This window comes from Aotus nancymaae, unplaced genomic scaffold, assembly GCF_030222135.1.
Source record: "Aotus nancymaae isolate 86718 unplaced genomic scaffold, 86718_ANA_hifiasm-v0.15.2.pri h1tg000019l, whole genome shotgun sequence".
Lineage (NCBI taxonomy): Eukaryota > Metazoa > Chordata > Mammalia > Primates > Aotidae > Aotus > Aotus nancymaae.
In genome coordinates this window covers 10,738,843-10,761,142 of record NW_026988431.1, presented here as the reverse complement: position 1 = coordinate 10,761,142, position 22,300 = coordinate 10,738,843, and the positions used below count along the sequence as shown (strand labels likewise).

The window sequence follows — 22,300 nt, the reverse complement described above, 5'->3', positions numbered from 1 at the left end:
ACTTTTCAGTTTACAAAGTGCTTCGTTGTTTTCATTTGATCTCTACAACCCTGCAATGTACATACTGTTGTGATAATAAATCTTTTTATATATAAGAAAATTGCAGCTTAGGAAGATGAAGTGAAACATCGTTTTTGCCTTCTCCCTTTCACCATCCCTTATATCCACTCAATCACTAAGTCCAGAGGAGATTAAATTTTAAGTATCGTTTGCCTTTTTTGAAGCTTTTATATCTCCACCACGCCTGCTATAGAGCAAGTCACCTTATGTTTTTCTCTTGATCACAGCAACAGTTCGTTATTGACCCACTTGCTTCCAGGCTTGATCCCAAACCATCTCCAAATATTTTAAAACAAAGATATGATCACATTACTGCTAAGTTTAAAATCTTCAGTAGTTCCCAGAGTGCATGTCAATCTATGCAGAGCCCATGGGCTAAAAGGCTCCTTCACATCTGCCTCTGTCTGTGGATTTGGCCTCAGCACTTATTATTCCTGTCTTCCTTCTCTTCCTCTACCAAATCCATATCATCTTTTACATTTTGTAGTTCTTCATGTATCAGGTCAACTGATAATAGGAGGGCAGAAAAGGGAACATCTCTTTCAACTTCAGGTGGGGAGACTGAAGTCACTGAATTCACTCGAATCTCTGTTGTCTAGCATAATGTCAGGTATTTGATAGATTTCAACAAAGATTTGCCGAATGAATGGATGATGGAAAGGTGGGTTCCTTTATTTCCATTCAAGACCAAAGTTGCAGTGCCTGTAATCAAGTTGCAGTATCTCTACTTACTAATGACAGGGAGGCATGGTTTACTTACCCCAGATTTCTTGACATATATTGATTGAAATGGAGCTTTCATTTAGAGTTTTTCCCCTCCAAACCTGTTCTAATAAGATCCATCAATCACTTTAAACTTTAGATTTTGGTTGGCTATAGATTATAGATTGTGTTATTCAGAGCTCTTCAGAGAAATAGAATAAATAGGATGAATATATGAAATCCAGGAAGAGATTTCTAATAAGGTATTGGCTCACATGATTGGAAAGGCTGTAAGTCCCACTATTTTCTGTCTACGAGCTGGAGACCCAGGTGTAGTTTGAAGACGTGAGAGCTGGAGAGTTGATGATATACATTCTAGTGCGGGTTCAGAGGTTGAGGAGCAGAAACACCAAGGGCAGGAGATCAATATCCTGGTTTCTGCAGTCAGGCAGAGTCAATGCAAACTTTCTCTATTTTTTTTGTTTTTGTTTTATTCAGGCCCTCAGCAGATTGGATAGTACCCACCCACACTGAAGAGGGCAATCTATCTTACTCAGTCCACCAATTCAAATGTTAATCTATTCTAAAAATACCCTCACAGATACACACAGAAATAATATTTAACTAGATATCTTGGTGTCCCGTGGCCCAGTTAAGTTGATACATAAAATTAACCATCACGTAGATAACATGTATGATCCTAAATAACTTTACCTCTTAGGATATTTAATCAATATACTGTTAATTTATTAAATTGACATGTTGTGAAGTTTGTACGAATAAACATTAGAAAGCCTTTTTTTTTGTATTTGGCAGATGTTAATTTTCTTTTAAGCTTTACTTTTATATTCCAGTATAAAACAATTTAATGTGTGCCTATTGTTACATTACAAATGAGAATTCCATTTTGCCCGTTATTTGAGGTGAGAAGCGAAGGACAAGCTTTTCATTAGCCTTCCATCTGGTCATATTAACATGGACATTTACCTTTAGCAATAATTACCAAGTTCTATTTTCTGGCGAGCATATTAAAGGTGTGTTAATATTTTTCTCCTTTAATCTTTTCTGGAGAGAGGTTTATCAGTTTCTTAATTGACCTCCAATGTGCTTGAAAATTAAGAGTAATAAACACATACAAATTAATGCCTGTTTATATTCAACAGAAAAATCCTCCGAGTTGAAGAAATGTTAGGCTTAAACACTGCCCATATCATTTGTTCCTTTTTTTTTTTAACTCAAAAGCATGAAAAATTTGCATCTGCAATTTTTAGCTGAGTACTTCTGCCTTGGTGATATTATACCTTTGATTTCACTTTATTTACCACCTGGTTGGCATACAATCACTTTTATTTTCACCTCCAAAATATTGGCTGGTTATGCTAGGCTTGAGTAGACCTCTTTTGATGGTATTGTCAAACTCATGAAGGTAAGAGTGGTGGGGACAAAGAAAGAGGAAGGTACTTTTGGAAGGTTAAGTTGGAGGGCATCGCTGCCAGCTGAGTGTAATGCGGGGCTGTTACAACCCTACGTGTAACGCGGGGCTGTTACAACCCTACGTGTAACGCGGGCTGTTGCAACCCTACGTGTAACGCGGGGCTGTTGCAACCCAACGTGTAACGCGGGGCTGTTGCAACCCTACGTGTAACGCGGGGCTGTTGCAACCCTACGTGTAACGCGGGGCTGTTGCAACCCAACGTGTAATGCGGGGCTGTTACAATCCTACGTGTAATGTGGGGCTGTTATAATCCTGCATATCAGCCTGGGCACTCTTGGTTCCTTAGAAGGATCTTCTTTGACTGGGAGGGTGACGCGAAGCATAGATGGTGGGAAACCTGGGTGTGGTGCCCACAGTGGTATAGATGATGTGTTTTATGATGTAGCCTGCATTATTTCAACAGAATCTAGGTGTCAAAAAGTGTGTCTCAGTTGCCTTGATGAGTCATTGCACAAAAGGCACAGAGCTACTATTATTTCCACTGGTGCCACACTAGTTCCTGAGTTAACTCTGCCAGAACAAAGAAATATTTTATTATAGCCACCTCTCCTGCCGCTGCCCCCAGGATGCATATGGGCTCAGAATGGAGTGACTTCCATATTTGAGGTCTGCTGATCTAGCTATGACTTAGCTATGACCCTGATCACCCTTTGTGCCTGCTGCACAACCTCTAATCTGCCTACCACCTGCGGTAAGTGCTGAATTGCTGTTCAGCCCGTGAATCACAGCACTTCCTAGTGTCCCTTCCGCCACATCGTGTCTGGCTGGCCGGCCACTGTCGTCTCTATGCAAGTTTGCACTTCTGAATCTGAATTTACAGCCGTGTCTCAAATCAAACCAGAACCAAACTGTATTCTACAACATGTCATCCGTCCCAAATACTTCCTGGATCCTAATGCATATACATACCCCAGGATGACTGCAGCTGCCTGGGTCTCTCACCCCTGTGCCTTGCAAGCAGGTGAACACTCAAACACTGGGTCTTGTCCCTTTGGATCTTATCTACCCAGCAGACCTGCACAGCTTGTTACTGTAATTAGGTCAGTTACTGTAGCCCTTGCTCTGTCTAAATTCCAGCCCCTTCGTAGCCCCCTTCCTCCCACATTTCTAAACATTCATCATGACTCCTGCCCAAGTTGGTCTGAATTCTGAAGGCTTTAAAGCCCTATGAATGTGCTTGCTTTGTCCATTGATTTGTAGGTGACAAAAATGTGTCAAATAGATTTGTCCCTGGAAGGCAGAAAATAATATGTTCTAGAAGCAAGGAGACCTTTGGGAGTTTGAGACAGGAATAAAGGTTTCAGTAGCTCAGGAACTTTCTAATCACACTTTAATGAACATGCTTTTTTTTTACCTGTCACCTTTTGCTGCCAGCAAAACCTCTGTTGTCATTTTGTGTCAGAGCTTTGAAAACTTAAGGTTGGCATCAGAAGTAGAATCATGGTCCAGACAGATAAATTAAGCTTGGGCCCTCTTGGATGTGAGAAATAGATAGAACATAAACATCATAGGCTGTCTGAAAAGTCCTCCATCTGAATTGGTATAGAGGTTGTCTGAGAAGCAGTGATTTATGCTGGTGTATCATGGACCCTTCTAATGACCCTAGGACAGGAAGGTGACTAGGTAACTGGATTGTGGCATTGTTCTGAGTGGAATAGTCTCTGAGGAGGATTCAGGAGGTAGGTAATTTGCATCTTGGGATACAGGCACATCACTGCAGAATGTAAGTGATCTGGAAGTTTCAGGAGAAACCTACAGACTAGAGAATATTCCTTTGATTCAGTTCATGTTTATTGAAAGATGCTCTACATTGCAGTTTTTAAAAAAATTTTGCTGTCAAGTTTGCTGTCGAATTATCGTGCCAAATCAATAGATATAATTTAAAATCTTAAGTGACTTTTTCTAATTCAGAATACCTGACAGTGAATTCTGAGAATTATCTGCATTGGTATCCCCTTGGGTACCTGTAAAAAATGCAGATTTCTGTGCCCTGTCTGAGACCCCTGAAGGAGAATGTGAAAGGCGGGCTTCGTCTTACGTACTCTGAAATTCGAGAATAGTTTCTGAAGGCCGTTTAGTTGTGTTCAACCAGGGCAACTTTCTGATCACCGTATATATGTAACAAGAGTGGATTCTGCTGAGTAATAGGAAGCTTGTGATAAAGCTTTAAACCACGATTTGGTGTGGGGAAATGCTTTTACTCTGTGAACAATGGAGATAAAATGCACAAGCATTTGTTTGTTTGTTTGTTTTTGTTTTTTTGAGACAGAGTTTCACTCTTGTCACCTAGGCTGGAGTGCAGTGGTGAAATCTTGGCTCACTGCAACCTCTGCCTCCCGGGCTCAAGAGATTCTCCTTCCTCAGCCTCCCAAGTAGCTGGGATTACAGGCACCCACCACCACGCCCGACTAATTTTTTTGTATTTTTAGTAGAGATGGGGTTTCACCATGTTTGGCGGCTGGTCTCGAACTCCTGACCTCAGGTGTTTTTATCTACTGAAAGACACAGTACAAGGCATGGAAGGAGGACAGGGGAGACAAAGGTGGCCTCAGTGTCAAAAGAGTAAGGCCTACTTCTGAATGGGTCAGATTTGGCTACTTTTAGCCTGTAAAACTTAAGCATCTCTGCAGTGTCATTCCAATTCATGTCTAGGCCAATTTTCAAGGTTAGCTCCTGACACTGCCCTGATTCTACTGAGCATCTGCTTCCTTGTTTGGGAAGAAGTGGGGAAGTGATTTGACATAGTGGCTCACCGGGCAATGTGCTTGTCAGTGTAACAGGTGGGCTGCCCTGTGAGGCTGCTAATCAAAACCTGGACTTTTGTATTTTGTTTAGAAAAGCTAAGTCCCTCTAGAGGTCCCTGTAATGCAAATTCATCCAAAGAAGGCAGGCTCAGGAAGGAGGAGGGGGAAGCCAGGTGCTTGCTTCATTCATTTGAGTAACCCAAGTGCAGAATCCAAGTTCTGCAACTCTGAGTTGGGCTTAGTAAGCCAGATCCACTAATTCAAGAGAATAAAGAATCTCCTGGCAATTGGGCCAGCCAGAATGCTCCTCAGTGCTCGAGTGTGTGTGGAAAGAGAAGTGGAAGAAATGTAAGTGGGTGAGCCAGATGTTTTCAGAGAAAACAGCTCTTTGTTTTTGTTTAGAGTCTTCTTTCTCCTTAGGACTCTGATATGAGCACATCCGATGGAGGCTGGTTTGGGGGATGGGGTAATATCACAGAGTCAAAGCCAACTTTTCCCCCAGATAACTGAGGCTTTTTCTTCTTGGGCCAAGCTTGTCTGACAGTCTCATTCTGTATGAGTTTTTTCCCAGGAGGCTCTTCAGTTTCTGAAGCAAACAGTCTCCTGGCAGACCCACCCTACCAGGCAGCCAGACTTGGCAGAATATATCAGCAGCAAACAATGCAGCTGGGACTCCTGCTATGATAAGATTCACTGGTAGCCTATCATGTGCCAGGAACTTACAGGGACATTATTTAGTTGATTCCTCATAATAAATCTGTGAGAGAGGAGTTGTAATATCTATTCTCGAAGAACTGAACTGAGGTTCTGTAAAGCTACATAACTTGCTCAACATCCCTGAGATGTACGGGTGGATAGAGGATTGGAACCCAGCTCTGTATAGCAAAGCTCACCCACATTTCTGCTACTAGACTACACTGCCAATTTGGCTTCATCATTAGCTTCAGAAACTCAAGGCCTGGCCTCTCTTATTTAAGATTTTGTGCTTGGAGGGATTGTGGGGAGCAAGGGCTGTAGGGAGAGTGAAGTTCCTCCACATTAAACAAGATGCAGGAGGCTGGGTCCTGACAGGCATCCCTACCTTAGTTCTAGTCATAACAAACAGTCCTGAAAGTACTTAGCCTCAAAACCTTAGAGATTTAGAACTGAAAAGGGATGAGAAGAAGCAATTTCAAATTGGAACCAGACATGAGTCTTTTGCCTAGGTATCTACTATTTCCCATCTGAAATATTCATAATTTGATGAGGCTGACCTAGATTGATGCAGATAGAAGTCACAGTGATCCTATAACTCAAAGAATTCATCTTACTTTGAGTATGAGATGTAAAAGTGCAGTAAAAGTTCAACAGATGGGCCGGGCATGGTGGTTCATGCCTGTAATCCCAGCACTTTGGGAGGCCGAGGCGGGTGGATCACAAGGTCAAGAGATCGAGACCATCCTGGTCAACATGGTGAAACCCCGTCTCTACTAAAAATACAAAATATTAGCTGGGCATGATGGCACATGCCTGTAATCCCAGCTACTCAGGAGGCTCAGGAGGATGAGCTGAGATCGCGCCATTGCACTCCAGCCTGGGTAACAAGAGTAAAACTCCGTCTCAAAAAAAAAAAAAAAATTCAACAGATGAACGAGCAACTGGAGAAGATTTCAATAAAATCATCCTTTTGTGTGTGAGTCAACACAGCACCAAATGTGAACCAGGCCTTTGTTTGAAAATGTAAGGGACACTCTCATAGTGACTTCTTTCCTAGTAGTCTGCCTCTGTTTGTGGTGTTGCCTGGGGTCGTTGCTGAGGGTTATTGACATATTTCTGCCTCTTTGTGAGTTATTTGTGAAGGTACACCATGGTACTCTGTTCTTGACTATTCCACATGCTCCCAACGCTCAGGTGAATTCCTTGGAAAATACCAGGAACCCTAGAGTTTATATTCCTATAATATCTAGACCATTGACATGAACTGGTAAAAACTAAAGTAGAGGAAAACGATGGAACCAAAAACTCAGTAGAAATTGGTAGGTTTCTATGAGCTTTGTTTTGTGGTGTGAACATTTTAGATACCCAGATTCCAAGCATTACTCAGTCAGGGCTGGAAATCAGATGAAGTCATCTAACATTTTTCAAGAGATGGAAGCCAGTTAATTTGGCGTAGACTTAAGTAGAATACTTGAAAGCCCCATTCCAAACAGTGGCCTCCTTATATGAATTATTTTAATCATTTCTGGGTTAACTAGTAAGGATTGTAGTCATCTTTAGAAAACAACAAGAGCAGCAGCAGTGACAAAAATAGCGAGGACAACCACATCGATGGAAGCCGTTACTAGCTGTTGAAGAGGAATAAAAAAGAAATAAGGCTCGCTTTAACAGTATTATGTAGAAAAGAGAGAATTGCAGATTTCCATGTTTGGCTCAATAGATTTTTAAATAGGAATTCAGTTATGAATGATACTGAAGATCTGTATTTGAGAGTTTAAATAAATTCTTACGAAACCAGAATTTTCACAAGCAGTGAACTAGCAAACTATGAGAACGAGTATACTGGAAAAACACGTCCTTATGGTAAATGGAGAGGGGTTTTTATAAAGATCTGCATTGTACGTATATCTGGGAGGCATGTTTAATGCAAATGTCTTTATCAAGCCTAATCCATCAGCATCGAATCTGTCTAAGCCTTGCTGTTTTTCTCCTCCAGTCCACTGCCCTGTCTCTGTTTCCACTGCAACCACGGAGTCCAGTTACTATCATCTTTCCCTTATATAGTAGCCTCCTAACATGTGGCCCAGCTTCCATGCGGCGTGTCTTCAATCAGTTCTCCAAGGGCAGCATGAGAGATTGTTCCAAAACACAGATTGGATTAAACTCCTATCCCTTTATCACAGCCCAGCCTACCTGATCTCCTCTATGGCTCCTTCCTCCCTTCCTAGCAATCCTCTAGGCTTCTTCACTCTTCAGGCCTTTAAGCTCTATTTTCTCTACCATCATTTGTCCCACAAAACACATTATATCCTTGTTCTCTTTCTGTGCAATGGATAAGCTCCTTCTCGACGGTTAGATCTTAGTTTAGATGCCACTTCCCTGGAGAAGCCTTCCCTGATTATCCAGTGTGAAGTAGGCCACCAGCCACTCTCCAACACATGCCATGTTTATTTCCTTGGTAACTCAGCACCGGCTGTGCTTGTTAAATGAACTTGCTTAGTCACTTGTTTGTGTGTCTCACCTTGTGTACTCCAAGCTCCTTGACAATGGGAACGTGCTGCCTTGAGAAGTATTGTGGACTCAGTGCCTAGCACATAATTGGTGCTCATTAATTACTTGTTGAATGAAGAGTTAATTTACAACACAGATAAATGAGGAAGCAGTTAATTTTTTAAAATAAATGAGTCACCAGAGGTTTTCTTTAAATGATGACCATGCTTTGGGTCATTTAACATAATTAATTCACACAAATATAATTTATATAAAAATTTTTATCTGCAGTGTAAGGTAAAGTACCTTTGAAATTATTTTGTGCTGAATTGACTTCTTTTCTTTTTTTTTTTTTTTTTCTTTTCAAGACGGCGTTTCACTCTGTCACCCAGGCTGGAGTGCAGTGGCGCCATCTTGGCTCACTGCAATCTCTACCTCCTGGGTTTAAGTGATTCTCCTGCCTCAGCCTCCCAAGTAGCTGGGCTTACAGGCACCCAGCACCACACCTAGCTAATTTTTGTATTTTTAGTAGAGATGGGGTTTTATCATGTTGGCCAGGCTGGTCTCGAACTTCTGACTTCAGGTGATCTGCCCACCTTGGCCTCTTAAAGTGCTGGGATTACAGGTGAGAGCCACAGCACCCAGCCGAGTTGACTTTGCTTAGTTTGAGTTACTAAGAAATACTCAGTACATACATTCCTACCACAGTTTTCCTGATTTGAAAAGGAGAAAAAAGTCTGTTTTCTACCTATCGAACTCTGCATTCCAAGCTCCCTATAACTTATTTACACATAGAAATACCTTTTTAATATTATAGACATGTTTATGAAAGTTTATTGGGCACTGAAATATTCTAAGTAAAATTATGTCTCTTATAGATTCTGTATCTTAATTTCTAATGATTTTTAATAGGTGAGATTTCTAATTACTATCCTTTATCTTAATGTAATATAGAAACATTATATATATACTCAAATGCAGTAGAGAAAATGCTACTTAAAACAACTCAAAATTATTTTGCAAATAAAAAGTTACTAGGCAATGGGAACAATTTTCACCTACTGCATCTGTCAGTGTTTGTTGTATTTGAATTTCTTTGTACCATCTTGAAATTTCTGAGGACAGATCACACCTGATACCTCTTTTCCCATAAGATTTTACAACACAAATCGAGAATGTCGGTTGAAATGAAATAATGCAAAAAAATGATTTTGCTAGTTTTACTCTCTATTACTTAGACTGAAAAAAAAATAGCAACTCCTGTATATGTTTAAATCCCCCACTTGGGGATTTGTTTGAAGTCAAATTCCCAATCAAGCCTTCAGATACTCTGGCTTCTGTTGTGGGTTTCGAACTGGCACAGCTTCTGTGTGCATTACTTACGCCTTCCCTGGGGTCTGAACTGAAAGCCTTGTGGATTTAGAATGGATTAATGCTGGCATTTGGGGGATTACAGATAGAACAGGAAGAAACTTTATTTCAAATAAGCACAGTGCATGTATTTCATTTGTCTTCTTTCCTGTGATTCATGAAGGTGAAAAGAAAAAATATTTTGCTACTTTTGTTGAAATTAAATGACCAAAATTATGTGATCATGATTTTAAGGGTTTAGTTTCACGCATTTGCATTATAGATTTCCCATAATCAACTAAGTTAATTTTAATTCATTTGGAGAAAGTGTTTTAATATGTTTCTTGCTCAAATCTTTTATCCACTGAAAGGCAGACAGGGTATCTGCTAATTTTGTTTCTTCATAGGTTTGGCTGAGCTATTCAAATTAGCCAAAGACCCACTTATTTTATTAGCCTAAGTATTCATATCTGATTAATATTTGGACAGTGTTTAGCTAGTAGTGAGAAAAGGAGTTTTAAAAATTAGCCCTGTCATATTTTAGGGAGCAGTTTAAAATGTGAAGGAGAATAACCTCTAAACTGTCTTCATAAAGCAACTAGAAAATTAGCTGAGTTTAAAATATGTCACAAGATAATTAAGAAAGAACAGTTGAACTATATGCAGATGCGACTTTGTGGAAACATACATAACCAGTGAAGTCAGAAGCTACAGATTCACATTCTGATCCCACCATAATTTCTAGCTATTCGAAGTTGGGCAAGTTATATAACTTCCGTGAGTTACAGTTGTTTTCTTAATTGTAAAGTGAGGGTAATCATACTGACCTCAAAGGCATATCACAATTAAATGAGATACGTATGTGAAAGTGCCTAGCAAAGAGAATTGCAAGCTATAAAGAAAGGCATGAAATGGAAAGTATTATACAAGGATGAAGAAATGAAGGGAGAGAGAATATTTGCTTTAGAAGGCAGAGCTCTGGTGGTCAATTTCGTTCCTTTCCTCCCTCACTTCAGACTCCCCCCAAATGATTTAAACGCCAGGCTTCTCCAACTCTTTTTTTTCTCCTGGGCCCTTTTCACTTTCAGTGGCATGTTTTTCTCCTGTCAGTCTGTCTGCATTTTCTAAGATAGCGGCCGAGGGCCTTGCCACTTCTCTAGTTCTCAGGCTTGTTCTTATTCAAATCTGCAGAATGAGGCCCGGAGCAGCCAGGAGAAATAGAACTCCTTAGGGGCTTCAGGTGGCAAGGGACATGTCCACTTCCCAGACAGACACATGTTTTCTTATCCTCTTTTTCTTCCTATTTTTTACTTTAAGTTTTTTTTTAAATGCAGGCCAAAACAATATGACCTACTTAACTCTTCACAAGCTGATGACTTCGCAGTAAGTATGTAATTGAGAGGGTTTAGACCAGTCCTGTCCAGCAGAAATACAATGCAAGGAACGAATATGAACCACATGTGAAAACCACTAGAAAATTTAAAATTTTCCAATAACTACATGAAATTAAAAAGAGATAGGTGAAATTAATTTTAGTAATATATTGTTTTAACTCAATATATTTAAAATATTTACTCTTTCATTACATAAGTCAATATTACAATTAACTCATTAAAAATATCTCATTAAAAATTATCAATGAGAGAGTCTATATCCTTTTGTTTTTGCACATCTCAGTTTGAATGAGCCACACTTCAAATGCTTGTTAGTGACTACTGTATTCTACAGTGCCAGTTTAGACAGATTTTCTCTCTCTCCTTCTCTCTCAATCCTCTAGAAGAATTTTAGAAATAAGCTAAATCATCAAGACCAGATTCTTCATATCAGGGAGGTGAGACCTAGAGATCAAGTCAATTGTCCCATGTTTTAGTGCCACAGCCAGAACTGGAACTCAGTTATTCTGACTCTTGCTCTATACATTGTTTTTTCCAATTAAACATCTAACTAACTTATCTGTTTTATAGAAAGATATTGGAGCTCAGATAAGTGAAATCACACTGCATCACAGTGGGATGGGAGGAACTGAGAAATTTCTCAAGGAGTAAGATGACAAATTCCTGACAGGATTATTTCACAGTGTGGCCTCATTCATAGTATAAGAAGCGATTCTTCCGAATTTTGCGGAAAAAGAAACTAGAAGGCATAGTTTGTCATTTAAAAAAACCTGTAAAAATCCTTTAATATTTCATACTGATTTTAATTTATTTTGTTTTATCGAGACAGGGCCTGGCTGTGTCTCCCAAGCTGGAGTTCAGTGGCACAGTCTTGGCTCACTGCAACCTCCACCTCCGGGGCTCAAGCGATCCTTCAACCTCAGCCTCCCAAGTAGCTGGGACTACAGGTGTGTGCCACCACACCTGACTAATTTTTGTATTTTTTGTAGATATGGGGTTTTGCCATGTTGCCCAGGCTGGTCCTCAACTCCTGAGCTCAAGCAATCTGCCCACCTCAGCCTCCCCAAACACTGGGGTGACAGGCATCAGCCACTGCACCCGGCCCTCATATTGATTTTGAAGACTCTTTTAGTGCATAGCAATGTGCTTGGCTTATAGAATTTCTCAGCAAACATTTGTTAAATCAATTTAAGAACTCAGTAGAATAGAAAACTAAAACTAGAAGAAATACTGAAAACCATTTAGTAAAGGTAGTGATGCTAAAATGCCCAATCATTCAACAGATTTTATGACTTTCCTCCTTCCCTTTAATGGTTTAGAGAAGTAACTTGCCCAAGGTCACACTGCTACTAATTTTGAAGAATCCAGATCTCTCTCGACTGCCTAGTGATTTTTTTAAAAACATGATTTCAACTACTCTGATTAAACGGAATTAAATCTATAGCTAAGTCATATCTTGTGAATGGAAGATGTTTGGAACCTCAGGATATGACATCTAATTTGAAAATTTGGAAAGCATTTACTGAGACAGAAAGAATGGTCTATTTCTTGAAAGCGCTGTTAAAAAGCGACAGGAATGCAATTATTTTGGATTTTAGTGCTTCAGTATTTTTAGAATTTCCCATAAACACCTCCCTTGAGGAACATACAGCACTTGGCTTGCTAAAGTAACTCAGGATGCTTTCAGCAAATGCAATTGACAGCTTGACCAGACATCTGGGTTTGTGTATGTCTGAGAAAGTCAGGTACTTCTCCAAGATATTTTTGCTTTAGAATCTTTAGTTGAATTAAAACTTCTCCTCTTTCTTGAGCCGGAACACCTTCCTAGGGCTGAACCTAGAAAAACAACTGTGAAGATGGAGTTGTTTCTGTCCAGACACACTGCTAAAACTAGACTGCTAACTGTTCAGCATGGACCCTGTGTTCCAGATGTATGAGGGTATGTTTGAAGAAGGTCTGTGGCAGCAGGGGCTGTGGAGTGCCATATATACTGAGAAATCTGATGAAATCAGGATGCCAGATTACTTGGTCTAGTGCAGTGATATTGTTCTGAGAAGTGAGGTGGAAGAAAATATCCCCAGGATAAAAAAGAACAGGATGAAAAATACTGGTTTAAAAAAAAGATATGGATTTTTCCTTCCCAGACAGATTGTTAAATAGGCTTTTCTTGTTCAGTGGGGTCTGGTAATGAAAGTTGACAGGATATTAAGGTTATTTCAGGTTCTACCGTCTCCCAGGGTCACATAAGCCTTCTGTTATGCATGTTAATCCATCTTAGCATTCCTGCCAGGAGCTGCCTAAGTAGGGCAATCAGTTTAGAATGCACCTTCCCCTGTACAGTTTAGTTGAGAGGCAAAACCTACCCGTTAGCAGAATATGCATTGAAAATCAAGTGGTGCTTTTCCAGTCTAAAGACATAGCACCAAAATTTGTGATTAATAAGTTACGAATCTAAGAGCCGTTTCCTCAGAATTGCAAAGGAAAAAGAAGGAAGCAATACTTTGTCCTCTCCCCATCTCTTTTTTGGCATAGGGAGGCCTGTGCCTGCACGTGTGTACATTTATGTATGTGTAAAAACTGCATGGTAAATTTAGCATCGTAGACTGGAAATACTGGTTGGCTCCTGCAAAGCCCAGCTCATATTCTGTCTCTCTCCCTCTTTAGACATACAGCTTCCTCATTTACAAACTTCCCACCGACTACCCCGTTAGGTATAAAAACGGAACGATATCACAAAGAAAACACTGGAGATGTAATTAAATCTTGGTGAAGAGGAAATGTGGAAGTGTGATTCTAGCACTAATCCATTAGTAATGGGGTGTGTCCCCACCAACAAACTCTATTCTAGATGATTCCTTGAAGGATATTGTAAATTTCTTGTGGTTATGAAATAACCAGAACAACCTAATCTAGTTGTTATTATTTCAACTTTCATCTGCTTATTTTCTGCACAACTGACGACAGCAATGGCAAGAAGTGAAGACTTTGGAATGAAACTGATTGGATTAGAAACCCAGCTTTTTCATTTACTAGATATGTGACGAAAGCAAGTTGTTTAAGCTCTCCAAGCCTCAGTTTCTTCATGTGTAAAATGGCAATAATTGTACCTATATCTCAGAATTCTTATACAGATTGAGAGAGTATATGGTGCTTGGCTCCATAACTGGTGATTCACTCCACTTTACTGTGGTAACAGTAAAGATAAACAAAAATTCAAGATTTGTTCTAGTGAACTGTTGCTACCTTTTATCTGCCTCTTGAAGCTAGTGACTATATTAGAGCAAGGATGTTATATGCTCAAACCTAAGTGGTCAGTACTGAAGGAAAAAATATCTCTTTCTTTCTACCTGCATTTATCTATGAGCGAAGCTATAAAAGTGGGCTCTATTCTCTTCTCTTTTGATAAAAGCAAAATGTATTCACTCTAAGTGGCTATTAGAGGGCCCATCTCTGTACAGCCCATTCTATATAATAGGTACTCAAAACTCATTCACTCTGACATGGCTTAATATTTTCTGTGCAGTGAGTAGTGGTGGTGTAGGCTCCTAATAAAACATTATATCAACTCTTAAACCTCTGAATTTTTGAAGCAGATGTTTTCCTAACATCGTGTAAATACTCCAATTATCTGAAACTGTTGGGATTTCACCTTTGTACCATTTTTAGAAATGTGCCCATTGAGTAATGGGCCTGTCTAATCTGTTTGACGTTTATTGGCACTCAAAGTGTAGCAAGGTTGGGAGATGTAGCAAAGCACATTCTAAATAAAGCAGCGGAAGCAAGCAAACTAGATCACGGGGGAAATTACAGTGTCCAAATCATTTATCCACTGGCGATTACCATTTCACCTGGGCCCAGCTGATGTCACACTAGAGTTTCCAAAGCTCTAGGATCATTCATCAATCCAACAAAACCTGCTCATCCACGATTCCACATTGAAATTGACCAACGTGGTAAGAATTACAATAGTCCAGGACAGGAAGATTAATTAGTCATGAGAAGGAACACGTGGAGAAGAAAATGTACCTGGTGGGAGAGTTTCTAGTATCATCTCTGGTATCAGCTATGTGACCTTAGCGTAATCACTTTCTATGTCTGCCTCAGCTGCTTGACAACAAAATGTATGTATATCTATGTGTGTGTTGTTTGTGTGTGTGAGAGAGGGAGTTATGATTGTGATTTTTATAGTTTTGAAGAGATCAGAACATCTATTTCAAATGATATTTAACTCAAAATCCAACATATAAAATTGATTAAAGCAGAATTGATATGTTTGGAGAAGGGGACCCAGAGCAGACTAGACTTTCACTCACATATTGTGGGAGTTCTAAATAGTCTTTTATTAACACCTAGGGTTCTTTGTACTCTGTGGGAAAACCTTTGGCTTAGATGTTCTCTAAGGTCTCACCAACTCAAATTTTAGTTGAGTCTAGGAGAGGTTCCTTTTCAAGATAGAATGTTGGACTTATGCAACTAATTTATTTTTAATTAATTAATTAGCAAACTATGCAAATAATTTATTAAGGTAGTTTGTTTTCAAGTCTCATGAGTCAGTGGTTTTTCTTTCTTTCTTTCTTTCTTTCTTTCTTTTTTTTTTTTGACATAGGGTCTTTTACTCTGTCACCCAGGCTGGAGTGAAGTGGTGTGACCATAGCTCACTGCAATCTCAAACTCCTGGGCTCAAGCATTCCTCCTGCCTCAGCCTCTGGAGTAGCTGGTACTACAGGCAAGTACCGCCACATCTGGCTAAATTTTTTATTTTTTATTTTTAGTAAAGACGAGGTCTTGCTGTGTTGTGTGGGCTAGATTCAAACTCCCAGGCTCTAATGATCCTCCTGCCTCTGCCTCCCAAGTGGCTGAGATTACAGATGTGAACCACTGCGCCTGGCCAAGTTAGTGGTTTAATATCTTTTTTTCTAATTTAAAGTCTGAATTAATACAAATGCCTCTTTGTTTCTACCACCTTTTAAATTCTTGTGACAACTGGCCAAACTGTGTTCTTCATTTTAAACTGTAAGTACTCATTTCCATAGGGATGGAGACAGTCCCAAGAGACCACTGCTTGACAGTGTCAACAACAACGTGAATAAGTTGTTGATATTCAAGGTCATAGGCCAGGCACAGTGGCTCATGCCTGTAATCCCAGCACTTTGGGATTCAAATCCTGAAGCATTTCTTCAAAGCATTGTAACAGGAAATGGAACATAGCTTTACCAGTGTGATTTTGAAGACAAAGCACAATCCAAGCAATGGCTACTAAGAGGTGGAAGTGGTCAGTCAAAACAAAAGCAGACTAGTCAAGAGCAAAAGTCCTAGGAACAGTTTTTTAGGATGCTATAGACATTTTGCTTATTGACTTTCTGGAGGGCCAATAAATAATGACATCTGATTATTGTGAAAGTATTTTGAGAAGTCAGCCAGAGCTTTAGCAGAAAAATGATCAGGAAAGCTTCAACAGACAGTCCACCACCACAATGCTCCTGCTGATTCCTCTCATCAAATAAGGATAATTTTGCAAGGGTTTCAGTAGGAAATCAGTAGGCATTCACCTTACAGCCCTTATTTGGCTCCTTCTGACTTCTTTTTGTTTCCAAATCTTAAAAAAAATCTTTAAAGATCATCCATTTTATTGTCAGTTAATGAGGCAAAAAAGACTACATTGGTATGGTGAAATTGCCAGGACCCTCAGATCTTTCATGGCTGGTATCATCACCTACAAAAAGTGCCTTGAACTTGATGAAGCTTTTATCTTTTAATTCCATTTTCTCACAAACTTTTTGAAAGCCCCCTCCTTGTAAATTTCACTTGTAAATATGTTAAAATTCTAAAATAAATCATCACTATTTTGTTTTAAATAGTTAACAGTTCAATTTTAGTCTTTAATTTTTTTTTCTTTTTTTCCTTTTTTTATTTTACTTCAAGTTCTGGGATACATGTGCAGAATGTGCAGGTTTGTTACATAGGTATACATGTGCCACGGTGGTTTGCTATTGACCCATCCTCTAAGTTCCCTCCCTCACACCACACCACCCCTCCAACAGGCCTTGGTGTATGTTGTTCCTCTTTCTGTGTCCACCTGTTCTCATTGTGCAACTCCCACTTATGAGTGAGAACATGCAGTGTTTGGTTTTCTGTTCCTGTGTCAATTTACTGAGGATGATGCCTTCCAGCTTCATCCATGTCCCTGCAAAGGACATGATCTTATTCCTTTTCATGGCTGCATAGTATTCCATGGTATATATGTACCATATTTTCTTTATCCAGTCTATCACTGATGGGCATTTGGGTTGGCTCCATGATTTTGCTATTGTAAATAGTGCTGCAATAAACATACATGTTCATGTATCTTTATAGTAGAATGATTCATATTCCTTTGGGTATAATCCAGTAATGGGATTGCTGAGTCAAATGGTATTTCTCCCTCTAGATCCTTAAGAAATTGCCATACTGTCTCCAACGATGGTTGAACTAACTTACATTCCCACCAGCAACATGAAAGCATTCCTGTTTCTCCACAGCTTTACTAGCATCTGTTCTCTCTTGACTTCTTAATAATTGCCATTCTGACTAGCATGAGATGGTATCTCATTGTGATTTTGGTTTGCATGAAAGTATTTTTATTGTCTCTATTCAACAAGTTCAGTCTTAGGCACTAACACATGGAATACAGTAATAATAGCTGTTTTAATGTTCTTGTCTGTTAATTTATCATCAATATCATTTCTTGGTTAATTTTAATTGACTGGCCTCCTCCTCCCACCTCACACACACATTATAGATTGTATTATCCTTTTTTGCATGTTAGGTAACTTTTGATTAGATGCCAGAAATTATGAATTTTATTAATACATTGTTGGGTGCTCGATATGTTTGTTTTTATGTAGATATTTTTGAGCTAGAGCATAGTTAAGTTACTTGGAAACAATTTGACCCTCTTGGCTCTTACTTTATTTTACTTATATTTTTATTTATTTTTATATATTTTATTGCACTTTAGGTTCTGGAGTACATGTGAGGAACATGCAGGATTGTTGCATAGGTACATACATGCTGCCTCCATCCCCATCACCTATATCTGGCACTTCTCCCCATGTTATTCCTCCTCAACTCCCTACCCCTTTGCTGTCCCTCCCCTAATTCCCCCAACAGACCCCAGTGTGTGATGGTCCCATCCCTGTGTCCATGTGTTCTCATTGTTTAACACCCGCCTACGAGTGAGAACATGCAGTATTTGACTTTCTGTTCTTGTGTCAGTTTGCTGAGAATGATGGTTTCCAGGTTCATCCATGTCTCTACAAGGGACACGAACTCATCATTTTTTATAGCTGCATGGTATTCCATGGTGAATATGTGCCACATTTTCCCTGTCCAGTCTATCATCAATGGGCATTTGGGTTTGTTCCAGGTCTTTGCTATTGTAAACAGTGCCACAATGAACATACGTGTGCATGTGTCTTTATAATACAACGATTTATAATCCTTTGGATATATACCCAGTAATGGAACTGCTGGATCAAATGGAATTTCTATTTCTAGGTCCTTGAGGAATCGCCACACTATCTTCTACAGTGGTTGAATTAATTTACACTCCATCAACAGTATAAAACTGTTCCTATTTCTCCACATTCTCTCCAGTATCTGTTGTCTCCAGATTTTTTAATGATTGCCATTCTAACTGGCATGAAATGGTATCTTAATGTGGTTTTGATTTGCATTTCTCTAATGACCAGTGATGATGAGCATTTTTTCATGCTTGTTGGCCTCATATATGTCTTCTTTTGAAAAGTGTCAGTTCATATCCCTCACCCACTTTCGAATGGGTTTGTTTGTTTTTTTCTTGTAAATCTGTTTTAGTTCTTTGTAGATTCTGGATATTAGCCCTTTGTCAGATGAGTAGATTGCAAAATTTTTCCCATTCTGTTGGTTGCTGTTCACTCTAATGATTGTTTCTTTTGCTGTACAGAAGCTCTGGAGTTTGATTAGATCCCATTTGTCTATTTTGGCTTTTGTTGCCAATGCTTTTGGTGTTTCAGTTATGAAGTCCTTGCCTATGCCTATATCCTTGATGGTTTTGCCTAGGTTTTCTTCTAGGGTTTTTATGGTGTTAGGTCTTATGTTCAAGTCGTTAATCCATCCGGAGTTAATTTTAGTGTAAGGTGTCAGGAAGGGATCCAGTTTCAGCTTTCTGCACATGGCTAGCCAGTTTCCCCAACACCATTTATTAAACAGGGAATCCATTCCCCATTGCTTGTTTTTGTCGGGTCTGTCAAAGATCAGATGGTTGTAGATGTGTGGCATTGCCTCCGAGGCCTCTGTTCTGTTCCATTGGTCTATATCTCTGTTTTGGTACCAGTACCATGCTATTTTGATTACTGTAGCCTTGTATTGTTTGAAGTCAAGTAGTGTGATGCCTCCAGCTTTGTTCTTTTTGCTTAGGATTGTCTTGGCTATGTGGGCTCTCTTTTGGTTCCATATGAAGTGTAAAGTGTTTTTTCCCAGTTCTGTGAAGGAGGTCAGTGGTAGATTGATGGGGATGGCATTGAATCCATAAAGTACTTTGGCAGTATAGCAATTTTCACAATATTGATTCTTCCTAACCATGAGCATGGAATATTTTTCCATCTGTTCGTGTCCTCTCTTATTTCCTTGAGCAGTGGTTTGTAGTTCTCCTTGAAGAGGTCCTTTACATCCTTTGTTAGTTGTATTCCTAGGTATTTTATTCTCTTTGTAGCAATTGTGAATGGCAGTTCGTTCTTGATTTGACTCTCTTTAAGTCTGTTATTGGTGTACAGGAATGCTTGTGATTTCTGGACATTGATTTTGTATCCTGAGCCTTTGCTGAAGTTGCTTATCAGTTTCAGAAGATTTTGGGCTGAGATGATGGGGTCTGCTAAATATACAATCATGTCATCTGCAAATAGAGACAGTTAGACTTCCTCCTTTCCTAATTGAATATCCTTTATTTCTTTTTCTTGCCTGATTTCTCTGGCTAGAACTTCCAATACTATACTGAATAGGAGTGGTGAGAGAGGGCATCTTTGTCTAGTGCCAGATTTCAAAGGGAATGCTTCCAGCTTTTGCCCATTCAGTATGATATTGGCTGTGGGTTTGTTGTCAGTAGCTTCTATTATTTTGAGATACATTCCATTGATACCTAGTTTTTTGAGAGTTTTTAGCATACAGGGCTGTTGAATTTTGTTGAAAGCCTTCTCTGCATCTATTGAGATAATCATGTGGTTTTTGTCTTTGGTTCTGTTTATGTGGTGAATTGCATTTATAGATTTGCAAATGTTGAACCAGCCTTGCATCCCCTGGATGAAGCCTACTTGATCATGGTGGATAAGCTTTTTGATGTGCTGTTGCAATCGATTTGCCAGTATTTTATTGAAGATTTTTGCATCTATGTTCATCATGGATATTGGCCTGAAGTTTTCTTTTCTTGTTGAGTCTCTGCCGGGTTTTGGTATCAGGATTACGTTGATCTCATAAAATGATTTGGAAAGGATTCCCTCCTTTTGGATTGTTTGGAATAGTTTCAGAAGGAGTGGTACCAGCTCCTCTTTGTATGTCTGGTAGAATTCGGCTGTGAACACATCTGGACCTAGGCTTTTTTTGGTGGGTAGGCTATTAATTGCTGCCTCAACTTAAGCCCTTGTTATTGGTCTATTCAGGGTTTCAACTTCATCCTGGTTTAGGCTTGGGAGGGTGCAGGTGTCCAGGAATTTATCCATTTCTTCCAGGTTTACTGCTTTATGTGCATAGAGTTTTTTGTAGTAATCTCTGATGGTCGTTTGTATTTCTGTGGAATCAGTGGTGATATCCCCTTTAACATTTTTTATTGCCTCTATTTGATTCTTCTCTCTTTTCTTTTTTATTAATCTGGCTAGTGGTCTGTCTATTTTGTTGATCCTTTCAAAAAAACCAGCTCCTGGATTTATTAATTTTTTGCAGGGTTTGTGTCTCTATCTCCTTCAATTCTGCTCTTATCTTAGTTATTTCTTGTCTTTTGCTAGGTTTTGAGTTTTTTTGATCTTGCTCCTCTAGCTCTTTCAATTTTGATGATAGGGTGTCAATTTTAGATCTTTCCTTCTTTCTCAAGTGGGCATTTATTGCTGTAAGTTTTCCTCTAGACAATTCTTTAAATGTGTCCCAGAGATTCTGGTACGTTGTGTCATCATTCTCGTTGGTTTCGAAGAACATCTTTATTTCTGCCTTCATTTCATTGTTTATCCAGTCAACATTTAAGAGCCAGTTATTCATTTTTCATGAAGTTTTTCAGTTCTCAGTTAGTTTCTTAATCCTGAGTTCTAATTTGATTGCACTGTGGTCTGAGACTGTTTGTTATGAAATCATTCTTTTGTATTTGCTGAGGAGTGATTTACTTCCAATTATGTGGTAAATTTTAGAGTAGGTGTGATGTGGTGCTGAGAAGAATGTATATTCTGTGGATTTGGGTTGGAGAGTTCTGTAGATGTCGATTAGGTTTGCTTGGTCCAGATCTGAGTTCAAGTCCTGGATATGCTTGTTAATTTTCTGTCTCATTGATCTGTCTAATATTGACAGTGGAATGTTAAAGTCTCCCACTATTATTGTGTGGTAGTCTATGTCTCTTTGTAGGTCATTAAGAACTTGCTTTATGTATCTGTGTGCTCCTGTGTTGGGTGCGTATATATTTAGGATCATTAGCTCTTCTTGTTGCATTGATTCTTTTACTGTTATGTAATGCCTTTCTTTGTTGCTTTTGATCTTTGTTAGTTTGAAGTCTATTTTATCAGAGACTAGGATTGCAACTTCTGCTTTTTTTCCTCTCCATTTGCTTGGTAAATCTTCCTCCATCCCTTTATTTTGAGCCTATTTGTGTCCTTGCATGTGAGATGGGTTTCCTGGGTACAGCACACAGATGGGTTTTGACTTTTTATCCAATTTGCCAGTCTGTGTCTTTTGATTGGGGCATTTACATTTAACCTTAATATTGTTATGTGTGAATTTGATACTGCCATTTTGATGCTAGCTGGCTGTTTTGCCCATTAGTTGACACAGTTTCTTCATTGTGTTGATGTTCTTTACTATTTGGTATGTTTTTGGAGTGACTGGTACTGGTTGTTCCTTTCTGTGTTTAATGCTTCTTTCACGAGCTGTTTGTAAGGCAGGCCTGGTGGTGATGAAATCTTTGAGCAATTGCTTGTTCATAAAGTATTTTATTTCTCCTTCGCTTATGAAGCTTAGTTTGGCTGGATATGAAATTCTAGGTTGAAAGTTCTTTTCTTTAAAGACATTGAATATTGGCCCCCACTCTCTTCTGGCTTGTAGGGTTTCTGCCAAGAGATCTGCTGTGAGTCTGATGGGCTTCCCTTTGTGTGTAACCTGGC

At 39.2% G+C, this 22,300-nt stretch overlaps 1 long non-coding RNA gene across 1 annotated transcript in view; it reads left to right on the top strand.

The window, feature by feature from the left end:
- Nucleotides 1–15,649, top strand: part of LOC135275870 (uncharacterized) — a 47,256-nt gene extending 31,607 nt beyond the window's left edge. Inside the window, exon 3 of the long non-coding RNA XR_010343436.1 lies at nucleotides 15,538–15,649. This is a non-coding gene — a long non-coding RNA (uncharacterized LOC135275870). The remainder of the gene's footprint in view (nucleotides 1–15,537) is intronic.
- Nucleotides 15,650–22,300: the final 6,651 nt, after the last annotated feature.